Source organism: Fringilla coelebs, assembly GCF_963513975.1.
Source record: "Fringilla coelebs genome assembly, chromosome: Z".
NCBI classification, from domain to species: domain Eukaryota; kingdom Metazoa; phylum Chordata; class Aves; order Passeriformes; family Fringillidae; genus Fringilla; species Fringilla coelebs.
In genome coordinates this window covers 51,513,091-51,530,905 of record NC_140031.1, presented here as the reverse complement: position 1 = coordinate 51,530,905, position 17,815 = coordinate 51,513,091, and the positions used below count along the sequence as shown (strand labels likewise).

The 17,815-nt window shown below is 36.7% G+C and overlaps 1 protein-coding gene across 1 annotated transcript in view; it reads right to left on the bottom strand.

Moving 5' to 3' along the window:
• The window catches only part of COMMD10 (COMM domain containing 10), a 110,211-nt gene that overhangs the window by 12,202 nt on the left and 80,194 nt on the right, over positions 1-17,815 (bottom strand). The window lies entirely within an intron of this gene.

The following is a 17,815-nucleotide window of genomic DNA, read 5'->3' as shown; positions in this document are numbered from 1 at the left end:
TGTATTTACCTTCACATGCCCTTTCCTTCTTTGAAGATAACTATACACACTGCACATGCTCCTGATTGATTCCTCACTAGACTCCACATAGATTCAGTCACTATGAGCAACAAACCTCCATCCACATGAATGTAATTGTATTTTCAGGATTTAAGAGCAAAACATGCATAATTTCCAAAAACAGTATATCCAACAAAACATGTTTAAAAATCAGTTAATTCACTGAAAACCTGCCACAATTACTAAGAATGTCACAGATTAATCTGAGGAACACAGGTCCTAAGAATTATTACCTTCCTGTTTCATCTCTCACCTAATTTTGCAAATTGTACTGTACTCCAAATACTGCAAGAAGCTTTCTGAAGAAGCAGTCTTACTAAATATTTAAAAAAGAAACCCACAAAACAAAACAAAAAAAAAAAACCCCAACAAACCACAAAACAAAAACCCTAAACAAACATTAAAAAAACAAACAATAAAACCCCAAACCAAAAAAAAAACCCAAACCCCCCAAAAACCAACAAAAAACCCCCCAAATCCAAAACCCATCCAAACAGTCTTTCTTCCTATTAAATTTCACTGCATCAAGTTTGGAAAAAAGAGTTCACAAGAAATCATATACACCCTAATTGTTGCATACTGCTTATAGTCTGTAACTATCAAAATACAACTTTCTTCTTTAATCAGAGCTATACTGTGATAAGTGATTTTATTCTTCAGAAGAAATTAAATTCTTATCTTTCCCATTTCGGTACACCTCACTTGTCACAGAACTTATGACATTTAAAAAATTAAGTTCAGGAACTCTGAAAGGAAAACCAGGCAGTTGTGATTCTGTGTTTCTTTTATTTCCACTGGGGCTAGGATGTATAAGTCTTCAAAGCCATGAAGACCAGTGAGTTCACATTTCCATTCTAAAGATAGCTCACATCAAAACTGACACAACAGTCTTACATTCACTCAAATGATAAGGAATTCATTTTTCTTCTTATTATTGTATTCACAGATAACCTCTGCTGAAGAAACAGAAAGCCTAGGCATGCTGGCACCAGAAATGCTTTCAAGCTTTTCTGACCTCACATGTTCACCAGATTTGACCACAGCTGATACCATTTTGATTTGATGCCACATTAAAAAGATGTCACATAGCTATAGTTGTGAAATACTTTCATTATTGTGATCAGAAAATGATCAAATTCTAGGAAACTAACAGAACTGAGTATAAATATTAAGTGCCTAGTATTGTCATCCACCAATTTAAGATTATGAGCTTAAATGGCAAACAATGCACCTTGGGTGTCTTGGAACAGCGAAGCTCAGTTTACAGCACCAAAGGCAGACTGAAAACTCTTTGCATCTCGATATATAATGGTTAAAACCCCCTATTAGCAAGAAGAGCAGCTCAACACCATGCACTGAGTGTTCTAAAGATCTTCTCACACAGCTTGCTTGCAGCTGATATAATTAACCGGGAGTTACAATCTAGTCAGTTATACATCCAATGCTGGGTCTGAAGCTGGATTTAGAGGAAGCTCAAACTGTCATCCAAACCACTCAGGAAACCACCCCTTTGTTCTTGTCAAAAAGCCAGATCAAACCTCTTCTGTCCAGAGAAGAAACCTGGGATTGTTATCATCTGTGTCCATATCTAGAACTACAGATCCGACAGAAATATTATATGGCGATGTCATGCAGATGACTAACATTTTAAGAATGATTTATACCTCCATTTAGGAATGGAGGAAGCTGCCATCCTTTTGAATTATTACCTTCTGAGCCTGCCTGGTTCAGTAAGAAACTGCAATGCTGTATTGTTTTACCACAAAGAACCTTCATCAGTGGAATACCTGAAATATCTACTGTTTCTACTGAGGCACAAGAAAAGCGGCTGGATAAAAGATGCCAGCAGTGATGGGAAAGATCTAAGGAAGCTCAGATCCACATGAAATCAATGTAACTGATGTGAAAACACCTTTCAAAAATCTGTTTAAATATTCACAAAATGTTGAGATTAGATAATCTGTAAATTAGGTTTTTTTGTTTGAAATGGGTCACTCAGAGTATCACAAATTTGGATTTTGTTAGGCAGATCAGCAAAGATAAAATGTTTGAGGCTGTTTTTTTCTGTGCTCAAGGGATGCTAGTGGCTGTCAGCAAGTATGTTTTTGATCTCCAGCAGGCAAATCGTACCAGCAGCTAGCAGCTAGGGACTTGCACACACATCTCAGCTGCTGAAAGACAGGGAAGTCATGCAGGAATGAGGGATGTTAACTAGCAGTCTAGTCCCCAGCAGGATCAAAGGCAAAACTCCTAGGGAATAAGGTTGTTTGTAAAATAAAACATGTTTTATCCTTTTTAAAGTTTACTTAATTTTATGAGGAAGTCACCTACTTACTATTTTTACTGTATTTTAAGGGTTGTAATATACCTGCATCTTTTGCTACAAGGCTCATAATCTACAAATAAGTACTGGTACCTCTTCCTTGCCATAAGCAACACAGCAAAGCCTTGAACCAGAGCTACTTGTTTGTATCAAGGACACACTGATGTCAGATGTGTCACTGATGTGAACAAAATTACATTGCATCACTAGCCTGACCAAGAAACACCAACATTTCTCAGACAACAGGCCACAGTGCAAAACTGGAAGAGGTTATTAAAACCAAAGTTTCTCAAATTAGACAAAAAAGCTTTGCCTTTTTGCAAGAATTACAAATAGATTATGTGGTCTTCTCATATGACTCCACAAAATTAATAAGAATGTGGAAACAACCACTATACTACAAAACAACCAAGCAACAACTTTCTCATTTGTCATTGAAGGTTACAAACATTCTAATGACACAAAATTAGCTATTTTGGATTTCAGACAATGGAATTTCAGTGATTTTGCTTTACTGCTTTTGGTGACAAATTATTTAAACCTTGATGCAGTGGAGTGGTGTGAATTCTCACTGCTTACTGAAAACTGGATAAAGTGCTAAGGACTGAAAGTACAAGCTCCGTGCGTTTTCACATACACCAAAGATTAAATCAGATCTCTCACCCCTAATTTCCTTCAAAACCAGACTATGAACATTAGTGTGTAAGCAATATCCTCTCAGGAAAGAAAAAAAAATTTTGGCCAGCATAAGCAACTCAAAAGAGGGTATCAAAGCCCTTTTTATTATCTTTAAGTCTGTGTGCTATTGAACTACAATTCATACAGGTTGCTTTAAAGTAAGTAATATGAAGGAATACAGTACTAGATTCAGATTATTTTACAGATGGCAGGAGCACAATCCAGTACTCAGGCTGGCTGCAATGGTTTCAGTGAGTATCAAAACCAAGATACTTTTTATGCTTCTCTCTCAAAATGAACCCGTTTAGCTCACAATTAATTACATTTTTCTCTTTCAAGACCGCACTGCATGATGTAAAACTAAAATGGTAGAGCAAGCAATAAAAAGTGTATGTGGTGTAATCTTTTCACAAAGATAGACACAAAATTAATATTCAAACTAAACTTAATGGTTTTTTTGTCTTTTTAACATAGGAGTTCTTCAAAGGGAAAATGGAAGAGCAAGATGTTACAGGTCAGTTTGCAAATACTATTTTCTTAGAATCACACATCATTAAGGATGGAAAAGACCCCCCAAGATCATTGAGCCCACCCACCCTTTGACCAAACACCACCATGCCAACTAAACCACAGCACTAAATGCCACACCCAGTCATTTCTTGAACACTTTCTCTACCACCTTCCTGGGCAGTCCATTCCAATGTTTAGCAACCCCTTCCAGGAAGAATTTCTTCCTGATGTCCAACATGAACCCCGCCAAGAGCAGGTCAAGGCCATTTCCTCTTGTCCTCTGCTGCGTGTTCTCTACCTTTCCTTTGAGGTAGCTGTTAGTACCAAGGTAGTGCCCAGTTGCATTCAAAGTACAAAACTGGTCTCTGAGCAGCAGAAAAATGAACTAGAAGAATGAGAAGGTGACAGCTGAACTGGTGAACTGGAAAGACAGCATGATGATCCTAGTCAGAATAAGGGTGACAGCACAGCAGTCTTTATAAAACAGCATATTAAGCGCATCTGTGCTTTCTTACTGGTGTGACAGAATTAACAGTTAAACACACACTAAAGGGAGACGCCACTGGATTCCAGGCACAAGAAATGTTTTGCATCTGTTGAAATAAGTAATTCCAAAACGCTGCGCAGAAGACTGAATTGCCCAAATTGCAAACCAATTTCTTTACTGAGAACAACAGTCTAACATACTTGGGAGCATTATTTTGAAAGGATTAAAACACTACTAAAATACCATTGTGAAAGAGAAATAATGCTATTTGGACTGTTTTTTTTTTTTATTTTGGACATAAACAGATTGACTGGTTTACAACCATAAACTAGGCAGGACTTCATGGTTAGGCAGTGGCTCTGTGGGATAAGAGGCTACCTAAGGAATACACAGATCTAACAGCTGATTTGCCAGTTGGCAATCTACGTCTCAAAATGATAAACACAGTACTTATGGCTTTGTGGCATTGGTGATACCCTCTAAATCCTTCTATATAATATCCTTCTAAAACTGAAGCCTACAGAGATGAAATTCTAGAATGCAGTAACAAAGCCTGATATTACAAGAGAAAGGGCCAACTAAATAAACTGCATGTCTGTATCAGCAAGAACTTTGATAAATACTCATAATGAGGTTTTGTATTTGAACTAAAATGTTTCTCCAATAGTTGTTCATATTTTCTGTGTGTTGAAAATATTGAAATGTGAAAATAAACATATGGGAGGTCAAAAGCTACAAGCCATCTAACAATAGCTATCCTTGGTACAACAGTGAATGAAGATCCAGAATACTGAAGATCCAGAAAGACTTTCCATTCCTCTTTTCTTCTGGGAACTAAAACTTTCCTTTCTGAAATACACCCTTCAATATTAATACATGAATAACAAGAGATTCCTATCTTAAAGTATACTCCATTGTAAGAAGAGAAGAGAGTGTTTATCTCCACTAGCAAAAACACAGCCATCAGCCGCAGTGCAGTGATCCTCCTCTGTTTGGCACTTGTAAGGCTTCATCTGAGACACTGCTTCCAGTCCTGCACAGCCCCAGTACAGGACAGATATTTGGAAACTGGGGGGAGTTGATAACTGAAGGGTTATCATCCAGATATACCAGATGTGAAGAGATACTAGAAGAATACCTGTTCACACCTGGTATATCCAGATATACTGGATTTGTAACAGGGTTAAGAATAGGGAATCTACCTGCAGTCCTATTGTCCTGACGTAATCCTTATTGTTATTGTATTCCATACCTACCTGAGCACAAAAATACTCACCATATCTTTAAGACCCTACAAATGAGAACCCTGGTGGGGAGTGCTACCGCAGCTGCTTTTACAATCATCTCTTGCATAGGGTTTCCTGGTTTTTGCCACGTATTTGCTTCACTGGCTCTTTGGTCCTTGCTTAAGCAGAGATTCCTTTTTGGGTTCTCCTTTCTTTTTTTTTTTTCCTTTTTCCTCATCTCGGAGGTGCTGCAGCAGGGGTTTTGGACTGCCCTGCGGAGGATTCCACAGGTGCCTGTCCACAGCCGAGGCAGTGTCCCGCAGTGGTGCAGTGGCCCCGCTCCGGCCCAGCCGCCGGTGGCTCAGCGGCAGCGCCCGGCCGGGGACAGGGAACACGGAGTGCCCCGGGACAGCGGGGACAGAGAGCACCGAGTGCCCCGGGACAGCGGGGACAGAGAGCACCGAGTGCCCCGGGACAGCGGGGACAGACAGCACCGAGTGCCCCGGGACAGAGGGGACAGAGAGCACCGAGTGCCCCGGGACAGCGGGGACAGACAGCACCGAGTGCCCCGGGACAGAGGGGACAGACAGAACCGAGTGCCCCGGGACAGAGGGGACAGACAAAACCGAGCGTCCCCCGCCCTGCTGGGCCTCTGGGGGAGGTGCCCGCCCTGGGGAGCCGTCAGGTCTCCATGTGCTGCTGCACCTGCCCCGTGAGCTCTGGCAGGGATCTGTTGCCATCTCGTCCCTCGGTCCTACAAGCCCGAGGTCGTCGCTGCTGGGCACGGTCTCAGGAAGGGCATTTCCAGCAGATGGTGAGTATGCAGCAGTTGGCTATCCAGCCGTTATTTACCGTGACCTTTTTTATTCTTGCCTGTTGCCATTTTGTTTGTACCTAAACGGTTATTTTTTCATTTACATCTGTTCGTATCTCATTCATTACTGAAGGGATTAGTTGGAATCAAGGAGGAAGTTGCTCATTTCAGACTGCCCACCTCTTTAAACTGTCTCAAATCTGTACACCTGTATGTAACAATTGTAGCATTAAAATGTATCTCTGTGACAGGAGATTTTAGTTTCTTTAGATCTTTAAGAGCCTAGATTAAATACTAGAGATCTTACCTGCTTAGGTAGTTCACATCATAACAAAAAATCATGTTTGGCAAGAAATAATAACCATCCCTTACATGAAAAATTGACAAGGAATACAATTACAATCCAGTTATTACAATTTCAATCCAGACCATTCAGTTTCTCCAAATAATTCTCACAGGGAGCTGATCCAAACAAAATACCTAAAAGTTGGCAACTACATCTTTTAGATGGCACTATTCTTCACTCTTAAGAGACATAGATCTGGATGCACAAGTAATTTCAATAGATACTGACTGATAAGCAGTGAGAGCAGCCAGAAAGATGATCTAGATAACTTGGTAGGAGGCCTCTGAAGTTCACAAGAGACACGGCTGTTGAATAGTCAAGTCCTGGGATCTGAAGACTTATTGACCTCCTGTTTGTTTATCACCAGCAGTTTGAAAGTGCTGCAACTGGAGTCTGATTAAAGAATTCCAGCACAAACTTCAATAACTTTGAAACTTTAAAGAAAGTGTAAAACATCCATAAAGAGCAAGTATAAGAGTGAATACCCAAAGGGTCCAGAGCTCTTGAATAAAAAATTGCCACTATTAGTCAGCTACACCTCTCTAGACACTACCGTTCAGAGCACCACTGGGCCATAGGGCTCTTGGTGTAGAGGTAAAATGTTATGGTCACATAATACAAGGAGCTAGATAACCTGCAACCACTAAAATGTGCTTAATAGAAAGTCAATACATTAATTTTGCATTAGTGGTTGCATAGCCCATTCTCTCACAGTCTAAGACAGCATAAAAACGCAAGGCTGGCATAAACTCTGTATTAGCCGCATATATTCCAGTTAATGTGACAGAATGGCTATCTTGTACCCGACATTACAATTCTACTGTGAGCAATCCAGCCGTGCAGAGATATAGTATTAATGATTGTGAAATCATGCCTTGACTCCGTGGCGCTAACCTAATTGTGAAATTAGACTTTGTTTATTTCACAGCTGGGTACTGACTGGCTATGAATTGAACTGAAAATGCTATTTACAGGCCAGTATGTAGCAATACTTCCAAGCAAACAAGAGACTGAAGAGGTGAAGACATATCAAAATGGGGCTGTAAATTAACTTGCTGAATGCTCTTACTAAAAAGTTGCCTGGAATATTTCACTAGTCTGAAGCCATACCAGAACAAATCTCACAGGCCATTATTCATATGATAATAACAATGGCTACAAGAAAATGCTACTAGAAAATGCTGTATTTTCTACACCACTCTCTAATGCAGAATGGCATCATCTCCCTAGTGTTGCAGTTTCCAGTATAATACATTTTTCTAACACTGTTTTATGGAAACCTGACAGAGGGTCACAATCAAAACCTACACAAATTACTGAAATCTTAAAGTAATTTACTTCAGTTACTTCATATAATCCCAGCACTCCACTGCTTCTAGTTGCTGACTACAAAAAGCTACAAAATCTTCTCTAGTTGAATGGCTACAGTTGAAAGTACAAAATAATGCAAGCATTTTAAAACTAAATATAACTTTGTCACAAAGAATGTTTCCACCCTGACCATGGTGGTTTAAATAGCTTCACAATCAAGAAAATGTGTGAAATCAGTTGTGACTAGGGAGGACAAAGAAAGTAATTAGTTCATGGAGATCAATCTAGAAATCAACACACACCTTGGAAAAGACAGACTTCAGGACCATGACTCTGCAAGAGTGGCTTCTGTCCAGCCCTGTCATCATTCTGTGTTCTAGGAGTGAGGAGGGAAAGACAGTCCTTCTTTTGCCATCCCTGTAACACCTAATTAGAAGATACCTGGGCTTCAGTTACAGTCTGTCCCTGTATTTCCATGGCAAAAAAGCAATTTCGAGGGACCACAGTTACATACCGATGCAAAGTCCACCTATTTAAAAAATGTACCTACAATCATCGTGTTCCTATTGAATACCAACTTGACTAGCGTGCTTCACTAGTAACAGAGAAATTTTTTTTAAAAATATATATTTTAAAAAGTCAAGTAAAACTTTTAAGTTTTGCAGTGATAAAAACTTTCTGCTCCATGAGTACAATAATTTTTTAACACCTTTAATTAAGCAGTTTTAAGAATCTTTCATTCACTTGATGTTAAAGTCTCAAAGAATGACCAGTATTTTTGCCAGTATAAGCTACTTCTCAGTGAACTGTAGTAAATGCTTTATTATTTAATTTGTTCGGGCTTTTTTAATTTTGTTTTTTTATAGCTGCTTTCCAGTGAACTGCAGTGAACATGTTATTTGAGCCTTTTAATTTTTTTTTGGGGCCACTATCACAAAGCCTGTACATGCTAGATCAGAAATAGTTTCTTCTGCTCTACCCTTATTTAGTATGAAAATCTTGCCCTAAAACCTGTGGGAACATATTAGGTGCATATATGCAACATTCATTACTTAAAATCTTGTATTCTGTTCTTTAAAACATTTTTTTTCACTTCAAGCTTTTTTGAATAACAGGGAGGGAAAATGCAACTGAAATAAAAAAACCTCATTTTACAGGTAATTTCTCACAAAAATGAAATATGCTCAAGGGCATCCACACCTTATGTAAATGCTTAGCATGAAATAATTTTATTATAGTTAAGATAAATATCAGTGGACAAAAGGGGTGAATGAAACAGGGTAAAAGTACTAGCTTTTATTGTCTTCATTGAATTAATACTACAGCAGTGTAGAGTAAAAGAACTGCAACGGTGTACACTAGTGTATAAAAATGTACACAAGTGAGCCCTCCAGCATCCCCAAGAACTTACCAAAGATATACTACATTTGTTCACAGGTTTGTGTGTGATCTGCCGCACAGCATGAGATTAGAGTGGCTATACAGTCTAATGCTTTCTTGATAAGTTTACCTAGCCACAACTCTGATGTTCAGTTCTCGCTTTTGCAGAAAGATGAAATGACTTGCAAACACTTCTGCTGACTTCATTTTCTTCTTGATCCTCAACCCTAACAGCTGAAGTTTTAACAGTGACACTTCTGAAAAAGCTTAGGGGACTCTAAGAGTGCTAACTTGTTTCATACACCATTTCCTACTAGCAGTTTATATTTTTTACTAAGAGTAAAGTGTAAATCTGTATAAATCAGTAAATTCAGTTTCCTCATGTTGTAATGAAGAGATGTAACACCTTGACTCTTGAGTTATTTTTGCTTATTTTCAATCCAGGTTTGGACATCTTTTGCATGAGTCATGATCTGAACTCCTATTCTACCTAGATTCTACTTCCACAATCCAATAGAAAACGTGACATCACACAATGTATTTCTTAAAAAACCCTCATGCCAACAATATGAAAAAGTCTCTATCAAAAAATTGAGACTCAAACCTCATTTGAAAATAACTTATTTTTCAAAAAATCCAATTAATTAACAAGCAGGTTTTGGGCAAAACCATCTGTCCATTTCAAAAGACAATTGATATCTTTGCCCAGAACATTAAGTCTTACACAGCCATAGAAATAACAACATTTAATTTAATACTGTACCATCTTGCTAGAGGGAAAATGTGTAGAATAGCTCTTTTGTAAACTCTGTTAAAAATGTATGAGATATTATTTGTCTTGGAAAATTTAATTTTTTTAATCCATAACCCTTAAATGTCACACATACTGAAAACCCACATGCATTCTAAGCAGAGCAGATCAGAAGCAGGCAGCATATATTAATAACAATGGACCTATTAGCATGGAATCAGAATGCCAGTCTTAACATGAGCAGGTCACATGTCTGTACAGCAAGGAGAATGACAATATAAATTTTCTCAATATGCAAACCTTTTGTACCAAACTACTTTTTTGAAAATTGTGACACATGCATTTTATACAGTGAGGATAAACCAAGTGTCATTATTTTTAAAACACATAGCTATATTTGTTTTTGCCTAAGTAGAATTGGCAGAGGACAGAAAAAATAAATTAGGAAAAATTACCATTAAACAAAACTAAGATAGAAAACGCATTTTTTCCTGTGTTGGAAATTATTTCACAAGAGACTTTGAAGCATGTTACAGGAATATCTAGTAATACCATGGAAGCCAGAGACTCAATCTTGGAGAAGAAAGCTATTTTCATTGTAGAATCACAGACTGGCTTGTATTGGAAGGGGCCTTAAGGATCATCTAGTTCCAACCTTTCCACAGTGCCATTCACTAGATTAGGTTGCTCAGGAATCCATTACCCCTGGCCTTGAACACTTCCAGGGATGTAAAGTGCAGCAGATTTTATTTTGCAATATCAGGAAATTAAAGAATTCTGAAAATCAAAGGCATATTTGATGCTTGACTCCATCCCTAATCCAAGTTGATCTTAAAGCCCTCTACAAACTTTTCGAACTTGAAATCAATTCAATGGTCCAGAAAGAAACACATTCTATCACACTCTGCTAACCAGAACATTTAAATTCCACCAATTTCAATTGGTAAATGCTCTTCAGACTTTCTCTTCTTCCTTCATGCATTTGCAGGGTAAATATTTCAAACACTTTGGTATTGCTGTCCAAGCTTCTTGAAACCACCTCTTGAAACAATGTGTCTGGTCCTCAAAAATCATCAAATGCTAATTTATTTTCCACAAATCTACTTACATTATCAAAATAACCTTTTTGTGTATGTGTTTAATTGACAAAATTAACTTGGAAATACCCTTGGTCATTAAAATTTTTGTTTAATGCTACAGAATCAGACCAAATGGCACTTCAGTTTAATTCTACCTCAGAACACAAAACTTGACAAATTCCCAAGCAAGTCACCCCATGGACCAAAAGGCCAGAAATTATGGAACAAAGATTTCAAATGAAAAAGATAAAGGAAATGCGCAGGCAGAGCTTCCCTTAAAAGACAATCAGCTTTCCAGATTAAAAAATCTGTAATATTTTAAAGGTTTCTTCTGTTTCACTGTGCACACTTTGAAACCAATGGCTTTAAAGGCCGTATCCATGCATTCCCATCAGACACCCTTTCAGAATTCAGCTGGATTTCTTCAGTCTCATGAGAATTTATTTGTCTAGTAACCTTCAACCTCTATTCGTAGACTTGTTCCATCCTTCCTGAAACTTACCTAAAAAGTTTGCAACCACATTTTTAAGCACAGCTTTCCAAAGGATTATTACTTCCGTGACCATACCAACACTTTCGCTTCAATTAAAAACACTTCCTGATGTATCAGCCCAGTTTATGAAGTTAGTATGAGTCAATGACAGTTGTATTGCTAATCTCAGTAAATGCCTTCCCTTCAGCTGTTAATTGTCATGCCATTGTCAAATTGAGGAGAATACATTAAGTCGCTGCTTAAAGGTTATACTGCATTTTATCCACTCAGTTTTAGAAAGATATATTTTATAATGCAATAAGAAGGCATTTGCTTTAACTCCCAAAGCACCTTAACTCTCAGTTCCATTTTTTTCCCACCTTTTTTCAGTTTCTCCTTCCTGAGAATCTAGTTTTCTCTCTATACACAGAACTCACAGTTTGTGAGGTCTTCACATCCTTTCAGGGAAAAAACCCCATGCTTAACTCCAGGAATAGGCCAAATATGACTTTGAAATGTGAATGAACTTCAAAAACCTTGATGTCCTGTTTTCAGTTCTATTTTTAAAAGTAAGAATCCATATGGATTCTGAAAAAATATAGTATTATTATTAAATTATATTTGTAATGAAACAGAATTTTTGCTCACCAACAACCTCCTTACAAACATGCATTTTTTTTCCACAGTATTTTTTTCAACACCTGGATAATTCCTTCAATTTTGCATTCTCATTCCTAAAGCCCCCTTTTTTAATAAAATGGTTGTTGTCCTTCAGAATTAGGAAAACCAGAATATTATATATTTTTTTAAGTAAACAAAAAGTACAGTAATTGATTTAATTGTTGCTTCTACAGATTTTGTATATATTGTTTCCTCTACACTCACACTTTTGTTACTTAAGAACCCAATGAGTCCTTTATTGGATAAAAATATTAACTATTATTGAAAATTAAATTTATGGTAAAAATACTAAGAACCTTATTCAGACTACAAAAAGTATGTAACTGATTCATTTTTTTCCTGCCAAAGGATCTACTGCTTCTCTAGATGGTAAAATATTTTTCTTTCCTTGTGCAAACTCCCTATGCAAGGCTATCACTTCAATTCATCTACTCATTCCCTTTATTTTATTAAAATGTAGTCTGCTGCTCTAATGCAGAAATTCCTAGCTTGCTGATGAACACTAGACTCTGCCTAAACATGTCTAAATACGCTTCAAGATTTCATACAGCTTTAGGTGACAGCACATTAACGGAAAAAAGGATTTCCACATAGACAAATCTGATAATGACTTGCTATAGTTGTCAACTGTTTATCAGCTTATGTTAAAAGACAGCTGATTTCTATGCATATGCAGCTGGTTAAAGCAGCACAGTTCAGGAGAGTTCAGCTGACATACTTTTATCCATAAGGGGCAAACTGAGTAATGTGAGTCAACTTTTCAAATCCACAAGAACTTTTAGGCAGAAAAATGAAGTTACATTCCCGTAATAGCTTAGCTGCTTCAAGCCATTGCAAAGCTGGTATGCAGCCGCATGGTGAGAAGCATGAGCCACCCCAAAACTGAACGTGCAGCAGATTTCCCTTCTTCTACCAAGATTTCAGAGGGTTTCAATAGTAAAGCAACAACTTGTCTGAATTTTGTAAGTAAAAGAATTCATATTTCTTGAGAAGTATTTAATCTCAAATACCCTTTATAACATAGGAAATACTTTTTAGAGCATTAGTACCCATTACATTATTTTGTGTTTTTACAACAATTAGGAACACTTTATTACTGGATTGGGGGTTGTTTTGTTTGTTGTTGGGGTTCCTTTTGTTTGTTTGTTTGGTTCTTTGTTTTAGGACCTAAGCAGCTAAAATTTCATCTAAAGGACATATGGGTAGACCCTTCAAATTTCTGAGTCTTAGTTGGAGTTTACTGTAAGCTAAATAAGAATAAAATTGCAGCATTCACATATGTCAACATTTAAACAATTTATTTACTTTCTAAGGTTGTATCCTCTTCTCCACCATAAGAATGTGATATCTTTCATCAAGGCTTCTGCTTATCATGTAAAACTTCTAATAAGAACAAAGAAACATTTTCATCACCTTTAACAGAACTCTGTGATTTTTGTAGGCAATTGTATTAACATAACTCTAATTAACACTAAGGCTTTTAACAGACACACAGACACATACACTTATGCCCACTGGTTTTTTTACAGAAGTAAACAATAAGCAAGCTTATTATTCTCATAATACAAGGAAAAAAAAAGACAAGAACACTGTAAAACCAGAAATTACTGTAATGACTTGATGAATCTTGAGTCATAAAGTAACACTCAATATTTAATGTTCTGCAGGTAAGAAGAGAAATTAGATATAAAGGGGAAAAAAAGTCTACAGGATAGGTACTCTAGAAATAGGGAAATATTTAAAGATTATGAAAATTATTTTCTCTCTTGGAGTATGCGTCACAGAATTTTTCAGGAACAGTATCTACACCTAAGCAATTGTTAAGATTAGCCTAACAGTTACTTAAATTAATTTCTGATCAAGCCTGTTATGCTTATATAATTCAGCACAACAGCAGTACAATTCTAGCTGAAGATCTTGCTGTGTCTCCTCAGCTCCCTTTGTAAGAATCTCAAACACAGGCTGCAGAGACCATCTCTGTTCTTCATTTAGCCAGTTTCCTAGTTGACAACATGGTTTTTGATCTTTATCTTTACAGCAATGAAGAAAACAAAGAACTTGTTGAATGCACATTAGTGCCTTGGTCCTTCTGTACAGAAGTAGTTTAGAATTTGATAACTCTGTAAATTCACTGGCACTTGTGCAACAAAAAGCAGCCCAACATTTGGACAGCTTATGATTTCACAGTGCATCTGCAGAGGTCATACATAATAGATACTTTTCTGAGGTCCATTCAAATAAAAGGAACTGAACAAAAGCAATCTGTGCTGATGACACTGACGTAATCATAGCTGGAAAATAAAATGCTGCACAGAATATCATGTCAAAATTATATTGCAAGAGCTAGTTTCAATATTTAGAAAGTTCAGCAAATATAGTGCCAATATATGCAGGGAAATATTCTACATCATCAAGCATGAAGCGTACAGGGCATCTAGAAAGAGAAAGGGAATACAGATCTTATGGAGTACTGAAAACTTTGCATTTAAAACCATGTCAGTGGTATAATGCTACACCACTAAATGTAGAGAAGAGTGACCAGTATAAAGGCAGGAAGAAAATTAGAAGTAATTAATTAGTGAAATGCTTGAAGAGAGTTTACCTCAGCTCCCTCAAATTCTTTCACAATGCAGGATTCCTTAAGTTTATTACAGGGCATAAATACAACAGAGAGAAAGAAGACGGTAAAAGAACACTGGAATGAAAACAAATGGACTAAGTTAGGCAAATATTAGCTTCAAATTGAAATGAAGGTTCCTAAACACGGTGATAGATAAGCCTGGAAGAGTCTTGGCATTAAATTAATGGGGAAAAATCTGAATTAATTTTCTAATGAAGATCAGAGAACTTACAAGGTGCTATATGACAGAGGAATCTAATGAAAGCAGTGAAATAATAGCAGATTTTTAGCTCCAGATTCTTAAATTCTCATCTAAAGAGTGATGCACCCTACATGAGAAGGTATCTATACCACTAAATATATTACGACAAAGTAAATTCAGAGGTATTACAGAATATTAGTTTCTCAAAGCATGCTAAATAATAAGCCACATTAAAAATAAACAAAAAATCCACTGGATATTGACAGCTAAGATCAGCTAGTGCCACAGTCCTCCACTGAACCTTAAAATCATGAAACTCAAAACAAATAAGCAGCCACCCACATACCTTACCCTCTGCCCATCGATTGCAATGCTGTCATGACCCAACATGACAAAAAGCTTTCAGTTCTACAAACAACAAATCATCAACAGCAACATGTACCTTAACTTTGTCACACCTACAAAATCTCAGAAGCAGGCCTTCTACCACTGTGAAGTGATAGAATAGCATATCAGATTGTCAGTCCATTGTTTATTTTGTTTCAGTATATGTGACAGCTTGTAAGATAAAAATCCACTATTCCCAGACCCTCAGTTTTGTGTACCATCCTCGAGATACTGGGTACTCTAACCAGCATCTCTCCCACAGCTAATTTTCCACCAAACATCCTAAACCATGTTAGACTCAGTGATGTCAGAAATAGCTTCAGGGAATATTGTATATTGTCACTGTGTAACAGGCACAGCAGGTTACTTCAGAGAATAATCTCTTTCATTAAAATTTTAAGAAGTGAAGTATCATGAGATGATTCATTCCCTGCAATCTGTATTGTTTTGTAAAATAACTGAAAAAGGAGCTAATTGATCCATGTTTTACTTCTTTTCCCCTTTAATTCTCTTGGGTACAGAGGAAAGAAAGTCTTTAAAACTCTCAGAAGCAGTTTGTTTCACTCCTGCATTTGAGATGAGTCCCGAAAGGGCCAATCTGTAGCTAAATGAACGCATGCAGAATATTTAATTTTGCTATCATCATAGTACTGATTTCCACACAACAGAATGAAAACATTCTCAGTCAGCTCTTGTTCAAATTGAAAATCTCCAATCTTCCTATCTGCTTCCATATCATCTCATCTCCTACAGCCAATTGCTTCTGCACCAAAATACCCTGAAGCTTTCTTTATACAAATTTGTCTTTAAATGCAGTCTTCTGATGCTTTTTTCAGATATACAACGGAAACTAATTTTAATTTTCTTCTTGTGCTTCCATTCAGCTAATGGATATAAAAAGAACATTTAAACTACAAAGCTGAATTTAGGAGATTTTGTAGAAGGATTCTGTCACACTTCAATAATTGTATATAACTAAACAATCTGCAGTTGAGTGAAAACAAGTTTAATGTTTTTAATGAAAGTTCTCTCAAAACGTAAGAAAAGTTTCCCATTCCTCAAAAATTGCTTTGAAAACTGAGGATATGTGTGAGGCACATTTTGATTACTAAAAGCAAATTTGTAAAAAAAGTAACATCTATTGGTATCTTTTGCATCTTTAGGGTTTTTTTTATTTAGAAGAAAGAGGAGCTATAAACAAAAGAAGGACAAAGCAAGCAAATTCCTTGTCACGCTTATGTCTGTATAAAAAAATACAGAGAAAATAGTAAATTCACACATCAGAGACCATAAGAAAAATTTAATAAAAGACCATGCAAATTCAAGCTAAGTGGTTCATAGAAGCCATAGTGTAGGATCATGTCTGAATAGCTTATTTCATGATGGTGAAAAAGAAAAGGGAGATAATGCTTTTTTATTCAAAATATTAGAAAAAGAGCAGCGTTTCTCAGCACAAGTCAATAGCTACCACAATATAAAGCCGCTAAACACAATGCCTATCTTTACATGCTACTCTCAAGGATCTCTCTGTTGAGAATAGGAGATAAAAAAGAGGCAATATGTGTAAAATATACATTATAGATTTGATACAGAAGTAAGGATCTGCTCCAGCATGTAAGAACACCACAAAATTTAAAAATTCTGAACATGTCTTGAAATGGTCAGTCTTTACAAGAAGTTGGTGGTGAGGGATTTACAAAATTTTATTCTGTTATTATTTTTACTTTTCTATAACTGACATTTCAACATTGTCCTTCATTCTAGATTAAAATTTACCCTACTGCTAAATGTGGATGTTTGCATAACTACCATAATCCCAGGACAATGCATGATGTAGTACTACAGTCTTAGTACTAAAGTACTGAATTTGCACACAGACACACAAGAATGAAGCACAACAGAAAAGGGGCCTCTGGCAACCTGCTTTTCCTGCCTCCTCTCAGCTATCTTTTCTTCTCTAAATGATAAATCTGTTCTACCACATTAACAGCAGTAACTTTTCAAAACATCCACTTTAAGATCTAGCATTTCCAAATAGAAATATCAATTCTAGGCAGACAAGGGAAGAGAAAGAAAAGAAGATAATCTAATGAGAGCAGCAATCCACCTGGGTTTTTATTTGTTCATTCTTGATGTGCTTAGGGATATATTGTTTAATTAATATTCCACTAAGATAACAATTGTGCTCAAGGTAATATTTGTAAAAATTCAGTCAGGAACATGCACACTGATCATGCTCTGATTGCCAGTAAGTCTCATCAAGCTTTAAAATGTATTTTGAAATGGGACAAACTGTTCTCCCCCTTCTCTGGTATGCTTGTAATTAAAATAAAAATATTTAATTGAGATCAAATGTTTGCTATTAAGCTGTGTAGTTTTTAAAAAATAAACCAGAAGCTTAGAAGTTGAACAAATACTCAAGGATAGGAATACAAGCATGAAAATATTTTGAGGTTTTAACTATTAAATATAGGGAAACTTGGGTGGC